General features: G+C 39.6%; 1 protein-coding gene across 2 annotated transcripts in view; it reads right to left on the reverse strand.

Moving 5' to 3' along the window:
• Positions 1 to 27,594, reverse strand: part of LOC136864472 (transmembrane protein 272) — a 95,772-nt gene that overhangs the window by 31,421 nt on the left and 36,757 nt on the right. The window lies entirely within an intron of this gene.

Raw genomic sequence — 27,594 nt, forward strand, 5'->3', positions numbered from 1 at the left:
GGGATAATATCTATACATGTTTCAGCCTATCTAAAGGCCATCCTCAGTAGAAGCTCAAATATTACATTTATGTAAACAAATGAAAACACTACTAAAATGTGTGAAATTAAAAGACAATGATCATGATTAACATATTAAAAACATAATAAAAACAAGTTGAGGAAATCCTCTCGCCTGAAAAACTTATTTGGTTGACATAAAATCTGCTAATCCTTTTAAAATTGGGAATCTGTGTTGCGCAGCATTGTGAGACTGTCAATACGGGGATAATGAGTGTGCATCACTCGTTAGAAGACTGTCGTCTCGCGTGGTACAACCTTGATGATGTAGACGTTGATTCCCATAGGGAATCAAAAATAATTGTTCCGAATGAGTAAATTTATAATACCAATATAAATGATCCGTTATTGGACATTATAAATTTTCCAGCTAACTCATTCCTGGTTGCCAGCGTTTCGCCCCCGTGTGCTAGGCTGGGCTCATCAGTTGGTACCTAGCACACCTACCAAGACGCTGGATAGTGCATACCGTGGAGGCCACTGCGTAGGTGTGCTAGGTACCAACTGATGAGCCCAGCCTAGCACACGGGGGCGAAACGCTGGCAACCAGGAATGAGTTAGCTGGAAAATTTATAATGTCCAATAATGGATCATTTATATTGGTATTATAAATTTACTCATTCGGAACAATTATTTTTGATTCCCTATGGGAATCAACGTCTACATCATCTGATGGCCAAGCAGGCATCAATTTTTGATAATGAGACAATGTCTCTCATAGTGCATTGGCACTGCCGGTGGCTACAATTAGCCTACGCAGTGGCCTCCACGGTATGCACTATCCAGCGTCTTAGTAGGTGTGCTAGGTACCAACTGATGAGCCCAGCCTAGCACACAGGGGCGAAACGCTGGCAACCAGGAATGAGTTAGCTGGAAAATTTATAATGTCCAATAACGGATCATTTATATTGGTATTATAAATTTACTCATTCGGAACAATTATTTTTGATTCCCTATGGGAATCAACGTCTACATCATCTGATGGCCAAGCAGGCATCAATTTTTGATAATGAGACAATGTCTCTCATAGTGCATTGGCACTGCCGGTGGCTACAATTAGCCTACGCAGTGGCCTCCACGGTATGCACTATCCAGCGTCTTGGTAGGTGTGCTAGGTACCAACTGATGAGCCCAGCCTAGCACACGGGGGCAAAACGCTGGCAACCAGGAATGAGTTAGCTGGAAAATTTATAATGTCCAATAACGGATCATTTATATTGGTACAACCTTGTCGGTCTCATGTCTCTATTGACACACAGATCTACTGAGGATGGCCTTCAGATATATATTATCCCATCCAATATAGATGTTTTTTTTTCATTGAAAAGGAGGATAATATGACTTTTTTATATGTAAAGTGATTCCCATTGTTCCTGAACATTTGGTTACATATGTTTGTAATTTTAAACATGTCTAATATAATCAGAAAGAATCCTTTCCCAGAGTTTACAAACAACACATGTCAAGTTGACTGGCCTGCAATTATCCACTTCATGTGTTTATCACCCTTTCCCTTACACATTAGTGCTACAATTGCAACTCTTCATTCATTTGCTATCGGCCACATTATTTACGTATTTATTACGAAACCATGTCCTCCTCTTTCATTTCTAATTTCCTTTACAGAACAAGCAGTTCACGGGTATTTTACAGAACAGCAGTTCACGGGTATTACTAATCGTCCCCGACATCGCCTTCGAATGTCGACAAGAGAGCTTGCACGTGCTCATAGTGAGAAAACTATACCGAAGGTTGCATTTTGTGGCATACGCTCCAGTTTTTTAATTCAAGCAGCGTCACCTAACCTAACTTAACCATAACGTACCATGAAAACATACATCAAGCGCCAGTAGAAAAGTCATAACTTTCTCGCTATAAATTTACATGGAAATAGCCGTACCAAAGTTCGTTCAGATGCGAGAAAATATAATCAAACCTCTGAAATCAATGATGCACTCTGCAATATCTTGAGGTGTATCGCATTCATACTTAATTTCAGTATTAAAATTATGCGGTTGTTTACTTCAGCCTTTATTTCTAACGATTTAACAACTGCTATTAAACATGTAATTTATGCATTTATGCAAAAACATGTTCTCCTCTTTCATTTCGATTTTGCTTTACGGAACAGCAGTCGACGTGTATTACTAATAGACTCCAACATCACCTTCGAATGTCGACGAGAGAGCTTGCTAGTGGACATAGCGAGGAAACGATACCGAAGATGATCGATCGCATGCAACATAATCGCTGGGGTGCATAAATATCGGTAACTGAAAATTCGTGCATGCTTAAGCGCTCGTAATAACGGATGCGTCAGTGATAGGGCTCTTGCTGTAACTTTTTTTTTTTGCTAGGGACTTTACGTCGCACCGACACAGATAGGTCTTATGGCGATGATGGGATAGGAAAGGCCTAGGAGTTGGAAGGAAGCGGCCGTGGCCTTAATTAAGGTACAGCCCCAGCATTTGCCTGGTGTGATAATGGGAAACCATGGAAAACCATCTTCAGGGCTGCCGATAGTGGGATTCGAACCTACTATCTCCTGGATGCAAGCTCACAGCCGCGCGCCTCGACGCGCACGGCCAACCGCCCGGTTGCTGTAACTTAAGGATAATACATGGTTTAATATAGGAATTTCGAAGGGACAGACAAAAACTGTCGTTATAATGGGGTTCTCGTTATATGCTGTACTCGCTATAGGGGACTTCTACTTTATTTACCAGATATTGTAATAGGAACTGAACCATGCCTGAGAAGGGATACTGATGCAAATTTTTTTTTACGGAACTGGAGTGTTCATCACAGAAACAGGTTAGGAACGATAGGATGGGGTGTATTCATACTGGTTAAAGAAGAATTTTCAAACTTAAAAATTTTTTAAATGAGAAACGTGAAATTCTAGGTGTAAGACTTATCTCTTAAGATAGTGGCAAGGCTGGCGCTGACGCTGATGCGAAATTACTTGATAAGATAATCAGCTATGTGGGGAATGACAAAGTAAGGAATGTTATTGTAGTGGGTAATCTGAACTTACCAAATGTTAACTGGGAAGTGAATGCAAATGGCAGAAAGCACGACCAACAAACAGTAAGTTAATATGGGAAGGATAGCTGAATCAGAAAGTGATGGAAAAAATTAGAAGGAAAAATGTTCTTGATGTGGTACTGATAAAACCAGATGAGATCTATAGAGAAACTGAAGTGATAGATGTTACAAGTGATCATGAAGCTGTCTTCGTCGTAGTTAAAAATATATGCAAGAGAAAGGAACGTTGTAAAACTAGGACTGCTAGGCAATACCACATGGTTGATAAGGGATACATGGGGAGATGTTTAAAAAGCAATTACGAGCAATGGAAAATGGTAAATAAAAATGTAAACAGCCTATGTGATGGGATTAAACCAATTGTTGAGGAGTCTGAAAACGTGTACGTACTTTTAAAATTGGTAAGGAATGATACTGACCCACTATAACAGGGATATAAATATATTAAGTAGGAGGTGCAGATTAGTAAGAAATGGAGTTAGGAATGGTTGCAAGAGTAAGGAAAGATTGAAGAACTTACTAGGAAATTGAATTTATAAAGGTCAACTAAGGATAACATGATGGCAAACATAATCCGAGGCCATACAAATTTTAGGGAGCAATGGAAGGATATAAATACTTTTAAGGCAGAAACAGGTTCCAAGAAGGACATTATAGAGATTATTAATGAATGAGGGGAGTGTAAATGTGAGGACTTACAGAAGGCAGAAGTATTCAGTCAGCAGTATGTAAAGGTAGTTGGAAACAAGGATAATGTCCAGATAGAGGAAATGACTAATACTGGTGAATTACTGAAATTTACCTATGACATTTATAAAAAGATACAAAATTTGAAAGCTACAAAGGCAGCTGGGGTTGATAAGATTTCTGGGAATATATTAAAGGCTATGGGTTGGGATATAGTCCCATATCCGAAATACTTATTTCAGACATGCCAACTTTCAAAAGTGAAAAATCAGGAGAAATTTTGCAGCGAATCGCGACATATTACGACACATCACTGATGGCAGAACATGCACAAATTCATTATAATTCAATACATTAACAATTCTATTTGCCCATATATATTTTTTTCATCATTTACATGTGAAGACTAAATAGTGGACATACCTGAACTGTAGAAACATGTGACTTCTCATTCTTCAACATGGTGATCACATTACGACTAATTGTTGTTCAACACACCAGTAGCTGACTTAGCCCTCTTCAGAAACTTGGAACTAAATTTTTGTTCAAAGCACTTGCCTTGCTGAACTGATTTCAAGGTTAAAAGTTTATCCAAAGTTTGTTCAGACAGCAAGGATCTGAACTGTGTTTTTGTCTTTGTGACTGCTAAAAATCCTTTCACATTCTGCATTGCTATGTGGAATTGATATAATAGCAAGCATCACCTTAGAGAGTCTGTCATATTTAAGTACACCATCAGCTGATTTCATCTGACCTACCAATGCCCATTGAGCATCAATTCTTCTTCCCTTTGCCAGGTTGTTTCTTCGAGCTGAAAGTTACAGAACTGGGAGTGCAGAATATCAGTTTCTTTATCCAAATGTTCAGTTTCACTAGTCAAAATGTTCGGACACTTGTTAATGAAAAATCTAAGGCTAGAAAATGATGCCTCACTTATAGCAGAAATATTTGCAACTTCTGCATTAATTAAAACTTCATCTTTGAATGGAAATTTGTGTACCATGTAGTCACACGATGAAGAGAAACACTTTCTAACAGACTTAAAGAATATGCACTTTTCCTCAGACTTCAAGGTGTTCACTAAAACAAACGCAGAGTTCCCTATCATCAAATCACAATCATCCTTTTGATTTGCTGGAGCATGATATTCTACATCAAGGAGAGAGGAGGATCTTTTAATAACGTCTGGTTTCACAAACCTTGCCATCACATTCTTCAATAGTTCCTCCAAAACTGACCTCAATAAGTGGATGTGTGGCATACTTGACTGAAGAGCTACGTTTGAATTCTCAAAGATATCCATAAAACTTGAGAGAAAAAGGCAAAAAAGATTTATCTAAATTTGATGAAAGGAATACGAAAAGTCGTTCTTCACGTGACAAAGCATGGCTCTTAGTGTGATCAGTAGTTTCACTTTTTTTTTAGTGAAACTGATGACTGGGTTTTCCTTTTAACTGAGGAGTGAGGTGAAATGTTATGACATTCCTTAACGTTTTCAGACAAACAAGACACATCTGCACTTAAACTGTGCTTAGGAATTTTGTGAGTCTTCAAAGTTCCCATCTGAGAATGCTTACTCACAATTTTGCTCCTGAATAATGTAACCAAAGGGTCCCACTGAAGCAAAATCCTATCTAAACACTTTCTTAGTGATAACCATCGAGTAGGCACATGCTTCAGAATTTTCCTGATCTCAGTGTTCTGTAAAGTCTGAAATTCTCTGAACTTTTCTTTCCTCTTTGCACTCCTTTCCACATAATAAAATACATCAATTATACTTTCATCTACATTTACGGGCAAGCACGCCGCACCCTTCTCAGCAGCAAGATTAATTAGGTGACAAGAGCAGCCTACGATGATTATGTCACTATTTTCCCGCTTCAAACATCCTGCCACACCATTCTTTAATCCTACTATTACTGGAGCATTATCAGCACCAAGAGCTAGGCAGTTTTTTAATGGAATGCAGAATTCCAGAAAAGTTGAGAGCAAAAGATTGGCAATATTAGCTCCAGTAGCATCCCCTTCTAAATCAGGCACAGAGAGTAGACAACTCTGAATTTCATTGAGTTCAGGCCTAAAAAATGTTACAACAATGGGATATATCTTCAAGTCACTTTTATTGCTACCATCAGTAGCAACAGAAAATGCATTCACCTGCAAATATGATACAATTTTCGCCCTTTCTTCCGTGCACATTTCTGTAATGATAGCCGCTGTTTTCGTTCTAGCACACCCATATCGTTTAGTGATTTCCGAATCAGGAAACATTTTGGCATTGCTGGATGCGCTTGTGAACAGTTGGCTATTGAGAGAGCTGTTGCATTATTGTAGTGAAAAAGTAGTTAAAACCTACTGAAATAATTTAAATTTTGTGTGTGTGAGAAATTGGGAGTAGTGTTATTTATTTGAATTTTATAACAAGTAATACATTTGGTGCTCAGTAGATTACGTTTTCTAGGTTAAGCAGGCTAGCTAGGTGTACTTTGTTTCGAATTTAGGTTTAGGAAATACTATAGGTAATAATATTAACTATTAAAACAATATTTTTAAATATCTGTAGGTTTGTTGGTACTATACTTACAAAGGCAGATTATTATAAGGAGTTGTAACTCATTGTAATTTCCGCCGCTATTTTTCTGATATTTCGTACAGATATCCGTTCAAACTATCACGAAGGTAATAATTTATAACATTAAATAACACGATAAGCCTGTAAACATCGATTTAAAGAGAAGTTAAAGAGAATTCACAGTAATTTCACTGGATAATTACGGTACTTAACAGTCTTTTGGATTGTTGACGATTGTTGCTACATGCACATGATAGTAGTGTAAATAAATACAAAGTCAGCTGATTCATTATTCCGATAATTTGTAGTCTTAGTTCCCTGCATACTTTGTACTTTCCACCTTCAATTATTCATCGAGTAAAAGTTATTAATCAAATTCCTATATCCCAATAATATTGCACTTCAAACCCCCGGCGTGGTTTTGGTAGAAATTATAGTAGACAACCTCTTATTCTCAGCATTTAAGGACACTTTCATTCTCCGTCCCACGTAGTAGGGAAAATAATACTAATCCACCAGGGGTAAAAGTTCATATAACCACACTTCAGCTGAAAATTGTAGTGTAGATACATTGTAGTATAGATACAGTACATTTAGATAGTGCCGTATCTTGCCTGCTATATTCGTGTGTTATCTTACGTGCGTATCTATTAGAGCATAGTATAAATAATAATTTGTCTAAGCATTTAGCTTTGTTGGTAATCTTTGAGTACAGTAGTTCTTCCAAATTTCATTTCTGTTTGTGCTTAGTAGTGACATAAGGTACCAGTATCGTAATTAGGATACGTCTGAAAGTAGTTTAAAAATTACTGTAGTGTACTGTAGAGTAGTATACAAGTAATATCCTATTAGAATTTAGTGTGCTTATTTTAATATTGTAAAATATTTGTGTAGCACTGGTGTAGTAGAGGTATCCGTAGAAACTCTTACTAAAATTATGTTGTAATTAGGATAGGCTTAATTGCAGTTTGGAATTGTGTAGTTCTTGTGTATTACTTTTGATATTCAGTAATTAACAGCAGTTTTTATCCTGTTAGGGGTAGTAGGATAAAAAATAGAGTACAACTAAGTAGTATTGTAGTGTAGTAGTATATTAATTAACTTATTGTAGTGTGATCTTTGAGTACTATCCCAGACAATACATCCCTCCGTTCATTTATTTTTTGCAAATAAGTTATTTTATTCTTATTTTAATTTTTTTTCGTAAAGAATGGCTAAGGAGCGCGAGTGTACGAACTGTGGGTGTGGCGAGGCACTGAGGGGTATGAGGGAGGAGTTGGAGAGTTTGAGGATTCTCACAGAAGACAGGAAGGAAGATAGGACTCCCTCAAACAATGTACAGGTTACAGTAGGTGTACAAGAGGGAGGGGAAGGAAATGAGGGAGTTGTAGAAGAGAGGTGGTCTAATGTTCTAAGGGGAAGGAGATTGCAGGCTAAGGGCTCTATTCAGGATCAGAATTCAGGACAGGTGTCTGTGCGAAATCGGTACAGGGACAGGGACAGGGAACTGTTGCTGAGATGTGTGGAAGTAGGAGGAAGGGAAAAGGTAGGAAAGGAGTAGAGGATAGGAAAATATAGGTGGAACAGGGTCATGGGAAGGAGAAAAGGGAGGAGGAAGTAGCTTCTGCAGCTATCAGGAAAGATAGGGCTGACCAGGAGGGGAGGGGATCAAATGAGGTGGGTAGGGTTGAGGCTCTGGTCATGGGGGATTCCATCGTTAGACGCGTGGGGAAAGTGTGTGGAGGAAAGAGAACCAGGGTAGAATGTTATCCAGGAATTAGGTTGAGGCAGATGTTGAGGAAAGTAGAAGAGAGGGAGGAGCGGAAGGAGAAGGTGGTAGTGTTTCACGTTGGTACCAACAACGTAAGGCAAGCTGATATAAGTACCAACATAGTTGGAGATGTGTGGGATCTGGTAAATGCAGCACGGATGAAGTTTAATAAAGCGGAGATTGTTATTAGTGGAAACGGGGTGGCCTAGGGAGCGGTGATAAGGGAACAGGGAACTGGAAATCAAGTATGGATGACATAAAATTGTTAGTGTTGAACTGTAGAAGTATTGTAAAGAAAGGAATAGAATTAAGTAATTTAATAGATATATATTTACCAGGTATTGTAACAGGAGTTGAATCATGGCTGAGAAATGATATAATGGATGCAGAAATTTTCTCACGGCACTGGAGTGTGTATCATAGAGACAGGATAGGAATGGTGGGAGGGGGAGTATTCATTCTGGTGAAAGAAGGATTTGTAAGCTACGAAAAAGTTAAAGATGAGACACATGAAATTCTAGGCGTAAGGCTCATTTCTAAAGATAATAGGCAACTTGATATATTTGGAGTGTACAGACCGGGAAAGGGTAGCACTGACGCGGATTCGGAATTATTTGATAGGATAGTTGGCCATGTGGGAAACGACATGGAAAGAAATGTGATTGTAGCAGTTGATCTGAATTTGCCAGATGTCAATTGGGAAGGAAATGCGAACGACAGGAAGCATGGCCAACAAATGGCAAATAAGTTAATATGGGAAGGACAGCTGATTCAGAAAGTGATGGAACCAACCAGAGGGAAAAATATCCTGGATGTGGTGCTGATAAAACCAGATGAGCTCTATAGGGAAACTGAAGTAATAGATGGTATTAGTGATCATGAAGCTGTTTTTGTCGTCGTTAAAAATAAATGTGATAGAAAGGAAGGTCTTAAGAGTAGGACTATTAGGCAGTACCATATGGCTGATAAAGCAGGCTGAGGCAGTTTATAAAAAATAACTATGATCGGTGGAAAACGGTAAATAAAAATGTAAACAGACTCTGGGATGGGTTTAAAGAAATTGTTGAGGAATGCGAATACAGGTTTGTACCATTAAGGGTGGTAAGGAATGGTAAAGACCCACCTTATAATAATAGAGAAATAAAGAGACTAAGAAGGAGGTGCAGACTGGAAAGAAATAGTTAGAAATGGCTGTGGAAGTAAGGAGAAATTGAAGGAACTTACTAGAAAATTGAATCTAGCAAAGAAGGCAGCTAAGGATAACATGATGGCAAGCATAATTGGCAGTCATGCAAATTTTAGTGAAAAATGGAAGGGTATGTATAGGTATTTTAAGGCAGAAACAGGTTCCAAGAAGGACATTCCAGGAATAATTAATGAACAAGGAGAGTGTGTATGCGAGGATCTTCAAAAGGCAGAAGTATTCAGTCAGCAGTATGTAAAGATTGTTGGTTACAAGGATAATGTCCAGATAGTGGAGGAGACTAAAGCCAAAGAAGTATTAAAATTTACATATGATAACAATGACATTTACAATAAGATACAAAAGTTGAAATCTAGAAAAGCGGCTGGAATTGATCAGATTTCTGGGGATATACTAAAGACAACGGGTTGGGATATAGTACCATATCTGAAGTACTTATTTGATTATTGTTTGGTCAGAGGAGCTATACCAGATGAATGGAGAGTTGCTATAGTAAGCCCTGTGTATAAAGGAAAGGGTGATAGACATGAAGCTGAAAATTACAGGCCAGTAAGTTTGACATGCATTGTATGTAAGCTTTGGGAAGGCATTCTTTCTGATTATATTAGTCATGTTTGTGAAATTAATAACTGATTCGATAGAAGGCAGTTCGGTTTTAGGAAAGGTTATTCCACTGAAGCTCAACTTGTAGGATTCCAGCAAGATATAGCAGATATCTTGAATTCCGGAGGTCAAATGGACTGTATCGCAATTGACCTGTCTGAAGCATTTGATAGGGTGGATCATGGGAGACTACTGGCAAAAATGAGTGCAATTGGACTAGACAAAAGAGTGACTGAATGGGATGCTATATTTCTAGAAAATAGATCTCAGAGAATTAGAGTAGGTGAAGCTTTATCTGACCCTGTAATAATTAAGAGGGGAATTCCTCAAGGCAGTATTATCGGACCTTTATGTTTTCATATATATAAATGATATGAGTAAAGGAGTGGAATTGGAGGTAAGGCTTTTTGCGGATGATGTTATTCTCTATAGAGTAATAAATAAGTTACAAGATTGTGAACAACTGCAGCGTGACCTCGAAAATGTTGTGAGACGGACAGCAGGCAATGAATGGTATGTTGATAAACGGGGTTAAGAGTCAGGTTGTGAGTTTCACAAATAGGAAGAGTCCTCTCAGTTTTAATTACTGCGTTGATGGGGTGAAAGTTCCTTTTGGGGATCATTGTAAGTATCTAGGTGTTAATATAAGGAAAGATCTTCATTGGGGTAATCACATAAATGAGATTGTAAATAAAGGGTACAGATCTCTGCACATGGTTATGAGGGTGTTTAGGGGTTGTAGTAAGGATGTAAAAGAGAGGGCATATAAGTCTCAGGTAAAACCCCAACTAGAGTATGGTTCCAGTGTATGGGACCCTCACCAGGATTACCTGATTCAAGAACTGGAAAAAATCCAAAGAAAAGCAGCTCGATTTGTTCTGGGTGATCTCCGACAAAAGAGTAGCGTTACAAAAATGTTGCAAAGTTTGGGTTGGGAGGAATTGAGAGAAAGAAGAAGAGCTGCTCAATTAAGTGGTATGTTCAACAATAATAAAGATGTTTTAATTTGTTCCACCTATTCAATACTTATATTGCTGAGTATGGCTGGTCGATAGTAGTTCTAATAATGATACCAGATGGCAGTACAGGGCACGGTGGCCAGTCATGTGCTGCTCCTTGGTCTATAACACAGTCATTCTCTTTGCAAGCGAGTCAAGCAAGTAACATTCTCTTTGGAGTAACCTAACCTCAGAAGTAGCACACCATAGTTGTTTTACCCATAGAAGTGCTCGTGTTGTGCCTTAATATTTGTTTTGGCCAAAATGTCAAAAAAGAAATATGATGCAGTGTTTAAAAGTGCTTATAGGGAAGAGTTTCCGTGTTTGAATGAATCCAGAAAGGGACCAATACTTATATAAGTATTGAATAGGTGGAACAAATTAAAACACCTTTATTATTGTTGAACTGTTAAGTTTTCAATACGGACCTAAAATGAGGTTTATAACATGTAATAAGTGGTATGTTCCGAGCTGTCAGCGGAGAGATGGTGTGGAATGACATTAGTAGATGAATAAGTTTGAGTGGCGTTTATAAAAGTAGGAAAGATCACAATATGAAGATAAAGTTGGAATTCAAGAGGACAAATTGGGGCAAATATTCATTTATAGGAAGGGGAGTTATGGATTGGAATAACTTACCCAGGGAGACGTTCAATAAATTTCCAATTTCTTTGAAATCATTTAGGAAAAGGCTAGGAAAACAGATAGGGAATCTGTCACCTGGGCGACTGCCCTAAATTCAGATCAGTATTGACTGATTGATTGAACAAAGGTCCGGCGTGATCAGCACAATTTACAGGCAGGTTATGTTCTACTATAAATGAAGTAAATAACGCCTCCGCATTCGTCACAGGATTTACATCTTGGTTTTTACATGAATTGTTCAGTTTCTGGTTTCTTTCTACACACTGGACACTCTCCTTATGTTTTTTCGTTTGCATATGCTTGAGTATATCGCATTTCCCGCCATGTGCAACTGAAAATTCACACTTACATATAGTACAGAATGTGAACGTTGGTCCCTTTCTGGATTCATTCAAACACGGAAACTCTTCCCTATAAGCACTTTTAAACACTGCATCATATTTCTTTTTTGATATTTTGGCCAAAACAAATATTAAGGCACAACACGAGCACTTCTACGGGTAAAACAACTATGGTGTGCTACTTCTGAGGTTAGGTTACTCCAAAGAGAATGTTACTCGCTTGACTCGCTTGCAAAGAGAATGACTGTATTATAGACCAAGGAGCAGCACATGACTGGCCACCGTGCCCCGTACTGCCATCTGGTATCATTATTAGAACTACTATCGACCAGCCATACTCAGCCATATATCGATAGAACGAGGAAATCCGTGAGAGTTTAAAATAATACGAAAATGATGGATATTGCTGTGAAAATCGGGAGATCGGATCCGGCGATCGGGAGGAACGATGAAAAATCGGGAGACTTGGCACGTCTGTTATTTGATTACTGTTTGAATGAAGGAGCAGTGCCAAATGGAGAGTTGCAATAGTAGCCCCAGTAAACAAGGGAAAGGGTGAAGAAGATAATGTGGATAAATACAGACCAGTCAGGCTGACGTTTGTTGTTTGTAAGCTCTGAGAGAGCATCCTTTCTTGATTATTTCAGAGATGTTTGCAAAAATTACTAACTGGTTCGATAGAAGGCATTTCGGGTTTAAGAAAGGTTACTCCAATGAAGCTCAACTTGAAGGATTCCAACAAGATATTGCAGATATTTTAGATTCAGAGGTGAAATGGACTGTATCACTATTGAACCATCCAAGGCTCTTGATGGGGAAGATCATGGGAGATTACTTTGAAAATGAGGGCTATTGGACTAGACAAGAGTGGCTGGCTAAATTTCTAGAAAATAGAACTCTCATAATTAGATGAGGTGAAGTGTTATCTGATCTTGTAATGATTAAGAGGGCGGTCCCACAGTGCAGTATTATTGGACGTTTATGTTGTCTTATATAAATTATATGAGTAAAGAACTGGAATCACAAATAAGGCTATCTGTGGATGATATTATACTGTATAGAGCAGTAAATGAGTTGCAGGATTGTGAACAGCTGCAGGGGGACCTAGACAATGTTGAGATGGACAGCGGGCAATGGTATGATGGTAAACTGGATAAAAAGTCAGGTTGCAAGTTTCTTTTTTTCTTTTTTTTTTTTGCTATTTGTTTTACTTCGCACCGACACAGATATGTCTTATGGCGATGAAGGGACAGGAAAGGCCTAGGAATGGAAAGGAAGCGTCCTTGGCCTTATATATGCCCCAGCATTTGCCTGGTGTGAAAATGGGAAACCACGGAAAACCATCTTCAGGGCTGCCGACAGTGGGGTTCGAACCCACTATCTCCCGAATACTGGATACTGGCCGCACTTAAGCGACTGCAGAGTTATAAGTTTCACGAAGAGGAAAAGTTCTCTGAGTTTTGATTACTTTCTTGACAGGGTGATAGTACCTCATGGGGAACACTGTGGTGTTAATACTGAGGAATGATCTTCATTGGGGTTGCTTTAAGTCGCACCGACACAGTTGGGTCTATAGCGACGATGCGATGGGGAAGGACTAGGAGTTGGAAGTTAACAACCGTGGCCTTAATTGACACATTGAGGATGAAGGCTGTAAGGGCTGTGTCATTTATGGTGGCGAACGATGCCCGCATGTTGTATGTACTCTGGTTTTCATCATTGGTACGAAACAAACAAACGTACTATGTGCGTTGATCGGCACTGCAGTGTAAGATTTGGTCCATTTAGTTCTCGGGAAAAAAAGAAGAAAAAAATTACAGATGGCAGCAAACTACATCTCTACCCATCACATTCCTCCTTTCAAATCGTGTCAGAGCTGTGTCGACTCGACAGTGTGCATGTAATAGTGGCCACGTGTGAACATTGACATCAACAGTGATTTATACCAACTGAACATATCGAACAGATCACACATAATATTTATGTACCAACTATTACGTAGATTTATCTCTTGTACGAACAATTCTGAATGGCCTAAAACACCAAAGAAACTTGATACCACCCATATTTTATACGTTAAGGTTATACATTGAACATTATCATACATTATCATTATAGACTGTTATGCCTTTCAGCGTTCAGTATACATTGAACTTTTTAATAAAATGAAAAACCTACTCATTTCAATCCACTATTTCCATGGTAAGGGATGTGTCAATTGTATTACAGTTTTTACACATATGAAGTATAAAAGTATGAACTCAAATATAGTGAAATTCAAATTTATGTAAGTTCAAAACTAATATTTAATTTTTAAATCCAAAATGAGTGAAAATTGGCCAGTCTGGAGGATTAAAATGTATGAAAGTGAGCAAAACCTCAATGTGTTAATGTACAGCCTCAGCATTTGCCTGGTAAGAAAATAGGAAACCACAGTAAACCATCTTCAGGGCTGCCGACAGTGGGATTTGAACTCGCTATCTCCCAAATACAAGCTCAAAGCTGGACACCCCTAGCCGCATGGCCATCTTGCCCTGTACAGTGTTGTTAGGAAAGATTACAGATCTATTCAAATGGTTATGAGAGTATTTAGGAGGGGTTGTAGTTGAATGTACAGAGGGGGGTGGGTATTGGTCTCTGGTAAGACCCCAATCAGAGTATAGTTCCAGTATATGGTTGATGATGATGATTGTTGTTTAAAGGGGCCTAACATCGAGGTCATCGGCCCCTAATGGTACAAAATGAAATAACAAAAAATTCAAATTCATCCACTGACCAAAATAAAATTAAAAATGTCATGAAGAATGAATGGATGGACATGAACCCTACAAAAAACAAACAGTGGATCAGACTCAAAAAGAAGGTAGTTAATTAGAGTATTACTGACCAAGGGACCATTTATAAAGCACAATGATGCTTGATGTCTGAAGGGGTGCTAAATTCACGTGTAAGGCCCCACAGAATGGTACATGTCGCGAGTAAAGTAGAACCATGGTATTTGTCATTTTGGGGTACTGATCAAAAGTAGGGAAGACTCACGGTGGTCCACACAAGATGGTACTACTCACAAGTATTGCAATTCGTACAGGGAACGCAGACCTATGGTGTTTCTCACACAATGGCACCACTCATAGCCAACGCAAACTGGTAAGGTTCCTCACCTAGGTGTACTAGTCACGGGCGCCGGTATTCCCATGGTGTTCCTCACATAGTGGGTACCAATCACAGGCAACGCTGACCCACGGTGCCGCTCATTTAGCGGTACAACTCACAGGCTACATCCAGACCCGCGGTGTTGCCCACATGGGTACAATGCACGGGTACTGGAATCCACCAGGCCAGGCTTTTTACTGCAACTAATCACAACCTATTTCGTACCAATTTAATGATACTACTCGCAAGTACATGCAACCCATGGTGTTCCCCGCATGATGGTACGAATCAAGAGTAGTTTCATGGTTCTAATTCAATCATCCCTTGGTCGCCCCTTGTAGTCGACTCTTACGACAGGCAGGGGATACCGCGGGTGTATTCTACATGTGCGTCCCCCACCCGCAGTTGGTAGTGTGTTTGGTCCGCGAGAGGTATTTTATTTCCCTCAAGTCCGCTGGCAAGCCGGTTAGGACCCTCCTATCCACCACCTGGGACACACCACGTGGGAGTATCACCTCTCCCCCTGCTATGCCTGCGTAGCAGGTTCGTGGTCCAGTATATGGGACACACACCAGGACAACTTGATACGAGAATTGGAAGCAGCACAATTTGTTCTGGGTGATTTCCAAGAAAGGGGTATTGTTACAAAAATGTTGCAAACTTTTGGGCTGGGAAGACTTGGGAGCAAGGTGACAAGATACTGACTAAGTGGTATGTTCCGAGCTGTCAGTAGAGTGGTGGCGTGGAATGACATTAGTAGGTGAATAAACTTGAGCAGAGCTTTTAAAAGTAGGAAAGATCATAATATGAAGATAAAGTTGGAATTCAAGCAGACAAATTGGGGCAAATATATTTTTATAAGATGAGGTGTAAGGGATTGGAAAAAATTACAAAGGAAAATGTTTGATAAATTTAAGTTCTTTGAAAACTTTTAAGAAAAAACTAGGAAAACAACTGATAGGGAATCTGCCACCTGGGTACAGCCCTAAATGCAGATCACTGATGACCGATTGATAAATACTTACATATATTGTACATACAGATGATATTATTAATATTATTATTGTTGCCATTGATGCTTTCACAGCCCGTACTTATAGACATGATACTGTATAGGGTTTTGGGCTTATGCCGTGTCAAGAATTTCACCTTATTTTCTTGACACGGCATAAGCCCAAAAACCTATACAGTATCATGTCTACTACTACTACTACTACTACTACTACTACTACTTTCAAACAGGAAAGGGAAGCAAGATACTATCCAATAAAAAAGTTACACCTCAATTCTAAACTGGAATTAAACTATTTTAATTATGACAGGCTAACTGAAACAATAGAATTTTGTTAAGATCTAAATTCCTAGAGATTTTTTACTTTGCTATTTGCTTTATGTTGCACCGACACAGATAGGTCTTATGGCGACGATGGGATAGGAAAGGCCTAGAAATTGGAAGGAAGAGGCCGTGGCCTCAATTAAGGTACAGCCTGGAGTGAAAATGGGAAACCACGGAAAACCATCTTCAGGGCTGCTGACAGTGGGGCTCGAACCCACTATCTCCCGATTACTGGATACTGGCCGCACTTAAGCGACAGCAGCTGTCGAGCTCGGTAGAGATTTTCACCCTACACACAAATATTATGTAATAATAAAGTTAGCACAATAATATCTAATAAAATAACTACAGTACAATTATTCTGAACTGTGTTGAGACATATCCTAATTACAACTGGTTAACTGAAAGAGCAGAAATGTGTTTAAAACTAAATCCTCATTAGAAAGTTTTTTTTTATTCCTATAAGCTAAAAGAAATTAAAACTGGAATTAAAAATGCTGAAAGATTAGAGTGTATACAGTATACAATACACCAGAGACTTGAAATACCAACTCAGAATTACAAATACTGTATAATCTCGAATACCACCCGCACTGTTTTTTCGAAAATATCGCTTCCAAAATTGAGTGCAGGTCTTATTTACAATTTTGAGAAATTTATTTTTCCGAATGCGCGTAAATTGGGCATCACCGCCGGCGCGGCTTGGCAACAATGCCCTCTCTGCTCTCAGTACACGCTACTTCCACGCTTGGCGTCAGTCTCACACACGTTCTCAGAGTATCAACATGAATTCCACAAAGTGTTTGCGATCTTTTACTGCGAGTGAGAAACTGAAAGTAGTTCGGGAAGCCGAAATTATTGGAAATCGTGCCGCCGGTAGGAAATACGATATTGATGAGTTGTGTATTCATGATTGGATTTTGATGGCATGGAATCGTATCCCTGGACACCTCATACGGAAGAGCTTCAGGAAATGTAGCATTTCTAACATTATGGATGGCAGCGATGATGACATTTTGTGGGAAGGTGATGGTGATGAAAGTTCCTAAGTTGGTACTTATGGCATATCTGCCAAGTATTCAGGTTTTTCCGTAAAATGTACGGATGTTGCGTGTGTTTTACGGTTGTATGGATGAACGACGTTACTGTGTGGATTTTGAATATCCACACTTGGTTTCGCTTTCTGCGGTCAAATCGGATTTGTTTGACTTTCGACAGTAACTGGTAATAACGAGATGCAGTGTTTGAAATTCGACCGGTAAATGTATCGATTATCACCGTTCTTTTGTGACCTGTTCGACATCAACTGCTACTTTACAAAGGTGAAAAATGAGAGTATCCTCCTAATTCAATACAATTTGTTTACTCCGTCTAATGACTGAATATTTATTTGTTTACTCCGTCTAATGACGGAATATTTATTGTATTGAATTAGGAGGATACTATCATTTTTCACCTTTGTAAAGTGAAAACCGTCAATACGGAATGATTCTAATATCTTGTAATCAACTGCTACTTCATTCACTGAGATGTTCCCAAACAAGTAGCAGGCTGTGATTTTGAAGAAAAGATATCCGTGAAAAGTAGCAGGCTGTGAATTTATATATAACAACTGTAGTAATGTGTCATGCTTTGTAGCAGCTGTGAAAGGCTTTGTCTGTGTGTGGGTGTGAGTAACACTGGCTTTAATTCTGAAACTCATGGAATTGCGTGACGAATTTGTAAGCAATTTAGTATTTTTAGTAGTGTTCGTAATGAGTTCAACTAAGAAACCATATTATCAGTCTTTTAGGAAGGCATATTCTGCTTAATTTCCTAGTGTTATACGATCATGGAAAGTGTTCCCAGTGTTAAGTGGAAACAGACAAGCACTCATGAAGATGTAACCTTGTGCAAGTATTTAATTTCAGGAGTGATCATAACATATATTTGACTTGTATTAGTATTGTTTCTAATCTCCCCCCTTGCCGTCCTTTTTCATTATGTCTCAAGATTTTTGCGAAGCATGGGTGTGTTAAAAACTTTCCACTTTAGGATCTTCCAGATTTCTCTTTTTGAAAGTTGGCAGGTATGTGATGATGATGATGATGAATGAACTCGTTGGATATCGTTCTGGAAATGTTTGTTTACTTTTATTTGTATTTTCTAATCATTTGATGTGTGTTAGTAAAGATTGCAAATAATTTTGTTCTTTCAAAATAAGGTCTTATTCGGTGGCGGGTGGTATTCGAGATTATATGGTAAGTTATTGGAATACAGGAATCAGCTGATTATTATTATTATTATTATTTACAATTAAACTGCAAACTTTTTTCTCAACTGTAGCCAAAAATACAATACCCCACTTGAATATGAAGAGCGGCAATAATCTATAACAAAACGATGACTGCTATCTGTTTTGCCAGTGAAATGCTGTATATTCTGTTGAATTTCTTTCTTTAAACAAAATTTGCAAGGGCATCACGTTATTTAGTTAAATTATTACCTTCGTGACAGGCGGAACCAGTGAATTACTACAGGGAATACCGTGTATACTGTGTAATGCCTGTATGAATGTAAAAGCTGCGGAAGTTACAGCTCTTTATACTTTCCACTTGGTTTGATGTCAGCTGGAGATCCAATGACCTCGCGGGACTAGACGTTTTTTGTACCCAATGTACATACATAAATAACCCTACTTCCACACCACTACTACAGATTGACAGGTACCTTTAGGCTGATTTCTGAGGAGTCTGCACGTCATTCTTATTTCGTCCTTTTACCAACTGAGGTTGTGTGCACGTCAGATTTATAACTTCCTGTCAGAAAAATAACCCTCACCAAGTGAAAGCTGTCACAAATTTAAATAAGTGGCAGGCTGATAGTTATTGCAAATGGCAGTCGGATACCAGTATATTACTTCTAACATTCTTTATTGTGAGTTTGCATGTATTAACTGTAATAGTGAATGGCAAGGATAAGAGGAAGTTTGTGCCTTTGAATGTGAGACTGGAAGTCTTGACAAGACTCGAGAAAGGCAAAATAATTCTAGAAAACATACTGCTGAATATGAAGTCAGTGAAGTGACAATTGGAGATTAGTGTAGAAACAGAGATAAAACTGAGAAGTTTTAAGTACTTGGGTATTTCGTCTCTTGAAGAGAAGTCAATGAAGAAATCTGATATGAAAAAAATTAACAAAGCTCCATTCATATGGCATACTCATCATCGTCATTCTTATCCTTTTCCCTTATGCAGTTATTACCAGGTCAGGGCATTTGTGGCACTCCTCCACTTTCTTCTCTCCTTCTAACATCCTCTTCCATCATTTTGTCCCAGTCCAGATTTCTTCTTCTTCTTCTTCTTGCACTCCTCTTTACTTAATACACAGTTCAAAAAAACTAGGGGAACATGTTTTTGAACTATGCAACGCTCCACAAAAGAATACCTCACATCCAGGTATATTACCAACAAAACCTTTATTCTTTACCGTTGAAGTATACAAAAGAACATCGATGGATTCGCGTTTAGTTTCAGAACACAAACGGAAATGTCCAAATGTCCAAAAACAAAGTGATAACAGTCCTCCAGGGTGGATTTTTATCACAGATGGAGAGCTTCAGTATGGTGTGTCCTCCATGAGCATTTATCACAGCTTGCCACCTACGTGGCATCCTCCGTATAAGTCTACGGAGGTCACCTTGGGGTATCAGGTCCCATTCTATAATGAGAGCCTGTTCGTGGTCTTGGAGAGTCTGTGGTAGAACAGGATGCCCACGAACACTTCTGTCAAGCCTATCCCACACATGCTCGATGGGATTAAGGTCGGGACTCACTGCTGGCCATTCCATCTCTTGAATGTCCAATTCTTGCAAGACAGCTCTGGTGATGAGCACCATATGAGCCCTGGCACTGTCGTGCATGACTACGAATTCAGGGCCAACACCGTATGCAGCAACCAACACATGCTGTAGCAGTATCTGCTCGATGTACCCCGCAGCGGTAAGATTACCACGGATGACGACAAGATCCGTACGGCAATCAATACTGTTGCTACCCCACACCATCACAGAACCTTGTCCGAATCGGTCGCCTTCCTGGACAACATTTGGCATGTACTGCTCACCACGGCATCTCCATACACGTTGACGTCCATCACACTGTGTCAGGGGAAATCCGGACTCGTCTGTGAACAACACAGGCCTCCACTGGCGAAGTTGCCAGTTGACGTGTAAACAGAAGGTGAGCTGCGCTATGTTGCTGCGTTAAACGGGGCACTCGAACAGGACATCTGGGTCATCAGGACACTTCTCTTAACCTGTTCCTTACTGTCTGGTCAGACCCTCCGGAGGTCTTGTCGCAGTTCTCTGGCAGTTGCTGAACGACGACGCAACACACAGATGGTCAGATATCTGTCATCCTGTGGGGTTGTCATCCGTCCACGACCTTGTCAACCCTCCTTGTGAACTGGCCTGTCTCACTGTAGTGATTCCACAAGCGTTGAATAACTGACGGAGACACTGGGATCCACAGCAACACGACGAAAAGGCCATCTTTCCTGGATCAAAGTGACGGCCCTTGCGACTTGAACCTTGTTAAGATGACTCATGTGATGTGTTGGTTTACTTACAAGGTGCTCAAATGACCGCAGTAGTCTGTGTACCTCACAACGACACACGGACGCACCGCTATTCACTTTGTTTTGAGGGGTTACCTGACATTTTCATGCATGACTACGCCTACAGATGGAGTACAACTTCGATTTGACATACCCTGAGTATCTAAGGTCTCAAGGTATGCTGTACAACCAATGGAACCCCATCTACCAAATTAACGTTCACATACCAGACGTTACAAAACATGTCCCCCTAATGTTTTTGAACTGTGCAGATCCACTTAGACCAAGCCCGATAGCTGCAGTCGCTTAAGTGTGGCCAGTATCCAGTATTCGGGAGATAGTGGGTTCGAACCCCACTGTCGACAGCCCTGAAGATGGTTTTCCGTGGTTTCCCATTTTCACACCAGGCAAATGCTGGGGCTGCACCTTAATTAAGGCCACGGCCGCTTCCTTCCCACTACTAGCCCTTTCCTGTCCCATCGTCACCGTAAGACCTATCTGTGTCGGTGTGACGTAAAGAGAAAGAAAAGAGAGATCCACCTTGTTCTAGGTCTCCCTCTTGCTCTCTTTCCCTCAAACTTCATCTCCATCATCTGTTTTGGTATTCTTTTCTCCTCCATCCTCTTTACATGTCCAAACCATCTTAGTTTATTCTTATAAGTTCTCTCATTCAGGTTTCCTATTCCAACTTCTTTTTGTAAATTCTTTGTTTCTCACTCTGTCTTTCCTTGTCTTCCCTAGCATACATCTTAGGTATTTCATTTCACTGGCTTGTATTCTACTCTCCTCTCTACTTGTCATTTTCCAGGTCTCAGCTGTAAGTCATTATGGGTGCATAGTACATTTTGTACACTATCACTTTACACTTTCTTGGTACTTCCTTATTCCAGACAAGGTTTCTTGCACTCTAATAAAATGCAATGCCCTGTTGTACCCTCTTGCTAATCTCCACGACCACCCTTGTATTCCGCATTTATTCACTCCCTAGGTATTTGAAACTGTCCACAATTTCAGGGTTTCGACCACCAATTTTCACAATGCTTTTCCTCGTCTTTCTCCTCTTGATATCACCAATGTCCTGCTTTTCTCTGCACTTATTTTAATAACATACTTTTCAATGTTCTTGTTCAGTGCATCAAGATGTTCTTGTACTTCTTTGCTGTTCATTCCCCACACCACAATACCATGTGCAAATAATAACAACAAATTCCCTATTCGTATAGGCTTTCTTTGTCTCCTTTACAACTTTGTCCATAACCATTAGAAACACAAGTTGTGACAGCATACTCCCCTGTCTTAGTCCACTTTTATTTCTAAACCATTACATCTTTCCAACTGGAGTTTTTATGCTGCGGACATACTTACTGTACATTACTTTCACCATTTCTACAATTTGTTTATTCAGGCTCTTTATGATCAAGGCTTTTTCACAAACCTTCTCCCTGGGAACACTATCATATGCCTTTATTAGATCTATGAATGTAATGACCAGATCCTTTCCATATTTCCAATTCCTTTCCATAGGGTTTACTCAACAAGGATATAAAGGGGATACAAATTCAGGGATCATTGTGCAAGAAAGAGAGTTTTTTTTTGGAATGAGCTAACCCTTAACACTCACGCGGCGGGCCATGCCCGACAACGAGAATATCCCGCATAGATCCTATGTCAGGCAATGCCCAACATGATTTTCTTCCCTATATAACTCCTTTGTCGGGTTACGCGCGCATGAATTACAGGTACAGTAAGCTACAGTAAGCTACTGAAAATTTGAAGCAATGTATAGCTATAATCTCTTTGAAATCAGGCTTTGTGCACATTCTTTGCAGACCATGTGAGTTTGTAAACAAATTTGCATAGCAACAAGGCGTCGTTCGAGCAGCGTGAGAAAGAAATAGCCAGACTTTTAGGTGAAAGTGACGTTGATTTCAGCGATAGTGGGAGTGATTTTCAATTAAGTGGTGAGGAAGATATTGTGGAATGAGATTGTGTTGGTGAGTTGAGTGATAAAAATCCTGATAATGAGAAAATTATGCTAAATGGCAATGCTGGTACCTCTTCTGATGGATAGAGGAAATACCGTAACACTGACTTGGATTTCAAAAGCTCATTCACAGGTACGTCAGGTTATAAAACACCGCAAGGTTCAATGAACTTGACTTTTTCCAATTATTACTCTTGACTGACGAGTTATTGTCGGAAATTGCACGTGCGAGACTAACCGGTATGCTAGTGTAAACATTCAAAAGGTTACGCCCCTCACGCGAGTCTATTAGGAGGTCGTGGATAGATGTTACTTTTCCTGAATTCAAAGCATTTTTAGGCATTGTCCTAAATATGGCAATGAAGAGTAAGCCTAAATTACGATGCGAGAGTGGATTTTTTCAGCAATACTTGCAGAAAAAAGCCTGGATTACATCCTGGCGAGTGTTTTGGGAAGTTTCACATAATGCACTATCACAGACAAAAAGTGACTGACTGAGATAATTTCAGGTTTGAAAATGCTAAACATTGCACCTGAATACCGTATTGTACTTCTATTATATTATTTTGTGTTTGCTTTAACTAATTTTTATAAATATGCTGTCAATATGTTTGTGCTCTCTGTTATCCCTCTGCAAGCAGATTCTTAAACGGAGCTGGAGAGGCAGGAGTGTTCAGAAGAAAAAGAGGGCTAAGGGTTAAAGGAAGGTATGGATTATTTTACTGCAAATTCAAGATGGTTGGAATGGTGGAAGAAGAGATATGAACTAAGGCAACTTGAAATCTGCGGTGCAAAACTTTCGGTGATTTCTGAGAATGTTACAGAATTGTGGGAAATTTAACCAAATTATAGGAGAAGAAAAACTTAGTCCAGATCAATTGTATACCGTGATGAAACTGACCTAAATTTTAAAATGCCCCCATGTACAACTCTAGTCTGATGAAGAAATAGTCGCCCTGGACCACAAGAAATCTGAAGCGAGGCTGACAGTTCTTGCAGCATTGAAAACAAATGGAGACCATAAACTGATGATGATGCTTGTTGTTTAAAGGGGCCTAAGATCTAGGTCATCGGCCCCTAATGGTACGAAATGTAATGACAATTTAAAAGTTTAAATCATCCAATGACCAGAATTAAAAAATGTGATGAAGAATGAATGGATGGGCATGAATTTAAAACAATCGGCAGATCCGACCCAGAAACTGCTTCTAAAGCACAATCCTGAATCAAGGATACTTGTTGTCTAAATGGGTCCAAAATCCAGGTCAACGGCCCCTCATAATGGTACTTATCGCTAGTAAAGTAGAACCACGTTGCAGTACTAATCAAAAGTAACGTAGACTCACAGTGTTCCACACATTATGGTATTACAAGTATTGTACGTCACACAGGTAACGCAGACCTATGGTGTTTTTCACATAATGGTACCACTGATAGGCGACGCAAACCCATGGTGTTCCTCACCTAGGTGTAGTAATCATGGGTGGCGGTATTCCCGTGGTGTTCCTCATATAGCAGGTACTAATCACAGGCAACGCCCAGACACGTGGTGTTTTTCACAATGGTACTAATCACGGGTATTGGAAACCTACAGTGAACCACTCTCTGCTGCTACTAATCACAAACCTATTATGTACATAACATAGTGGTACTATTTTTTTTTTTGCTACACAGATAGGTCTTATGGCGACGATGGGATAGGAAAGGCCTAGGAGCTGGAAGGAAGCGGCCGTGGCCTTAATTAAGGTACAGCCCCAGCATTTGCCTGGTGTGAAAATGGGAAACCACGGAAAACCAGTGGTACTATTTGCAAGTAAAGGCGACCCATGGTGTTCCCTGCATGATGGTACTAATGACAAGTAGTTTTATGGTTCTAATCCAATCATCCCTTGGTTGCCCCATTTAGTCACCTCTTACGACAGGCAGGGGATACGGTGGGTGTATTCTTCGTCTGCATCCCCACCCACAGAGGGTAGACATAGAGAAAAAAGAAGGGATCCGTCACTTCGAAAAATGAAGTAACAGACAAAGGAAGGCAAGGGTCACGAAGGGCGTGAAAATGAAAGACTTCCTGGGCTTGGAATGCTCTAATACCATCGGGGTCAGAAAAGAACAAGAGTTGACCAAGGGAGGTTGGACAGGATAGATGAAAGTGAGGACCCTGACACAAGTGGAAGCAATGCCAGGACTCAGCTAAGGGCACAGTGGTCGCCAAACTACGCTCCCGGTTGAGAGCCCCTGGGGCCCCGTTTAGTCGTCTCTTACGACAGGCAGGGGATACCGTGGGTATATTCTTCATCTGCATCCCCCACCCACAGGGGTTACCATAAACATTAACTGGCAAATCTGCTAAGCCTAGAGCTTTAAAAAATATAACTGTATCTGCACTACCGGTTATATTATGTAATCCTAGAATCTGCCTAGATAGATAAAAATGTTTTTAAGAATTGCTTTTAAGATTCTCACGACCAAAAATTACCTACAGTAAAACGGCTTGCCTTCCAAAGCAATCTTAACACTTGACAATGCCAGATTACTCCCTCATGAGGAAGACAGAATACAAGCACTGGTCTTACCTCCAAATGTGAATACAGCCCCTGGACCAAGATATTTGACAATGGTTGAGAAAAAAAAAGTATTTTCGTCGTCTACCTCAGATGCTCCTACAAAGTAGAGAAGTGAAGGAACCATCATGGAGTTAAAAAGAAGGGTTTACTGGGTGGCCAATTCATGGGCTGAAATAAAGATGGGCATACTAAGAAAGTCTTGGAACAATATTTTATGCAAAGAAACAGATACCAATAGTACAAATGATGATGACCTCACCTTGCAACACCAAGAAGGATGTATCCCAGCTTACCAGTTGTGTAAATGCAAACGAAAGTCAGGTTTTGGAATGGATGAACAGTAATGAAAAGTTTGAACTGAACAATGTTTCAATAGTTGAAATGATGAGTGAGCGCGCTGAAAACAGTGCCACAAGACACCGTATCACTGATGACTAACAGCAAGGTGGGGTTTGGCAGTACCAGATGTGGCACTCCGTTACACTGAGCAGCAAGCAGAAGATACGCCAACTGACACCGTGCTTCTTAGATGACATAATATTGCTTCTTGAAAACAAGGCTCTATTTTAATTTCTATGGACAATTTCTTTGAAATTTAAATTCACATTTCATTTAAACTTTATAATGTTAGCCCATATCTAACACAGGTATGTACTGTACTGTTGAACTTATTTGTGGGAAACATTTCTTCATGCATTACCCTTTGATTTGTTCTTATTTTCATGTAATCCAAGTATTTGGAATTTGAGGTAACACCAGCCCAAATTAGTTTCAATAACCAGGGTTTGAATGTACCTACATAACTTTAAAATTGAACCGTGATTAAAGACGGATTTTCTTCTTTCAAGGGGAATTACACTGTTTTACATTTATATCCTTGTTGCAGAATCCAAGCACTGGCATTACCCCCAAATGTGAATACAGCCCATGGACCAAGACATTTGACAATGCTTGAGAAAATATGGAGCATTATGTCACCCACACACAACTGTATTCAACAAAGACAACAAATAACAATTCTTAATGAAGTACGGAACATAGTGTGGGATAAGGGAGTTCCTCAGGGCTAAACAGATCCTGTTTAAGACTTATCTCCTGCCCATCATGATGTATAGCCTGGAAAGTTGCATCATACATAAAAGAGAAGTAAGTCAACTGCAAGCTGTTGAAATGAAGTTCCTTAGATTAGCTGTATAGAAAACAAGGAAGGACAGAATTAGGAATGATCAGATAAGAAGAGACCTGCAGGTCAACCTGACTATGGAAGAAAGCCTGAGTGTTGCAATGCTGAAGCGTCTAGAACACGTTAAGCGGATGCTGGAGACTCGAACACCAAGGAAGTATCTTAGAAAGATTGCTCTGGGACGAAGACCAATTGGATGCCCAAGGGAAAGGTGGTTAGAACAGATAAAAGAAGACCTAGAGAAGAGAGTAGAAACACGGGATGCCCTAGAGAGAAAAGAAGCATACCAGGACCATAATAAATGGAGACACATCATTCTTAAAAATCCTACCCATCTCGCTGGAAGGAATTCCTTACTGCATAACTTCCTCATTTTAAGCACTGACAATAGTCCTCCATCACTGTTACATTACATTGCCTCAGATATCTCCACGTTTCTTGATGTAATCCTTCACACCCTGCTCAAAACACAGGATTCCCAGATTATCAGAAGAAGTAACAGAATCAACAACCAACAATGTAATCATTTTGATTCATGCCAGATCATGGAAATCCCAAAGAGAGTGAATTTCTATCTTCCATTGTACTAGTACTGCAGTCTTACAACAGGTATGTTATAGGCAGTGTGTAAAACCCACTTCTTATACAGACCTGAGAGTATAACCTTAAAATAAGCAAAATACACTTTCTTAATAAACATTTTTCCCTGTCCTCAATTCACTGAGTTAAATACATATCAGGTCAAATGGGTACATCCTTCTTGGTGTTACAATTGGAATGACCAGCAGCATATTGAACTATGTGCAGGCAACTGTAATTTTAGCACGAATTCACTTCCCACCCGGCC

This window comes from Anabrus simplex, chromosome 2, assembly GCF_040414725.1.
Source record: "Anabrus simplex isolate iqAnaSimp1 chromosome 2, ASM4041472v1, whole genome shotgun sequence".
Lineage (NCBI taxonomy): Eukaryota > Metazoa > Arthropoda > Insecta > Orthoptera > Tettigoniidae > Anabrus > Anabrus simplex.